The following is a 951-nucleotide window of genomic DNA, read 5'->3' as shown; positions in this document are numbered from 1 at the left end:
GTTTAAAACCATCGTCGTGATTACTTATTTTTCCGCTCATAGCATCAATAAATTTGTCGATTTTAGAAGATAAAGTGCTAATCGTGTCTCTGGATTGATTTTGATAATTAGTAGTACGATTTTGATTAGCATTAGCATTATTATTATCTCTCCAGTTAAAGTTAGGATGATTTCTCCATCCAGGATTATATGTATTGGAATAAGGGTTATTATTTTGGTTTTGCCCTTGGACAAAATTTACCTGTTCAATTTCACTCATACCTTCGTAATCCACATCCGTTTGGATTGGTTGACCATTAGGATCACACGGTGCCATAAACCTATCAATTTTGTGCGATAAGGCAGAAAATTGGGCTTGCAACATCGCTACTGGATCAAGATTCATTATACCTTTAACTGATGAAGTAGTTGAGGATGATGGTTTCGCTGATGGTACGTGTCCACGTTCCGCGGGCCACATATTGCTGTTGATTGCCATTTCCTCCAAAAGTTCTCTTGCTTGGGCAAATGTTTTCTTCATGAATAACCCTCCAGACATAGCGTCCAATGAACCTCTAGTTGTAGGATTTAGTCCATTATAAAATGTTTGCATTAAAAGTTCAGCGGACAATTGGTGGTGTGGGCATAAACGTTGAAGTTCTTTAAAACGTTCCCAAGCCTCATAAAGAGTTTCACTATCATTTTAAGAAAAAGATGTTAACTCTTTAATGACTCTTGCGGTTTTTGCTAAAGGAATTTTTTTTTGATAAAAATGCTTGGGCTAATTGCTCCCAAGTCTCAATTGATGCGGCTGGCATAGAAGTTAACCATTCTTTGGCTCGATCCTTCAAAGTAAAAGGAAAAAGGCGAAGTTTGATTGCTTCTGCAGTTACATCAGTAATTTTAAAAGTGTCACAAATTTCTAAGAAATTTGTCAAATGGGTATTAGGATTTTCGTTAGGTAACCCGTAA

The 951-nt window shown here is 36.6% G+C and overlaps 1 non-coding gene across 1 annotated transcript; it reads left to right on the top strand.

The window, feature by feature from the left end:
• The first annotated feature begins 608 nt into the window (after positions 1 to 608).
• On the top strand, positions 609 to 715 carry LOC136234348 (small nucleolar RNA R71). The gene has a single exon (XR_010691235.1). It is a non-coding gene; the product is annotated as a small nucleolar RNA R71 (small nucleolar RNA).
• Positions 716 to 951: the final 236 nt, after the last annotated feature.

The sequence above is a fragment of the Euphorbia lathyris genome, chromosome 6 (genome assembly GCF_963576675.1).
Source record: "Euphorbia lathyris chromosome 6, ddEupLath1.1, whole genome shotgun sequence".
Lineage (NCBI taxonomy): Eukaryota > Viridiplantae > Streptophyta > Magnoliopsida > Malpighiales > Euphorbiaceae > Euphorbia > Euphorbia lathyris.
The sequence above is the reverse complement of the archived record's forward strand: the minus strand, read 5'-3'. Positions and strand labels throughout refer to the sequence as shown.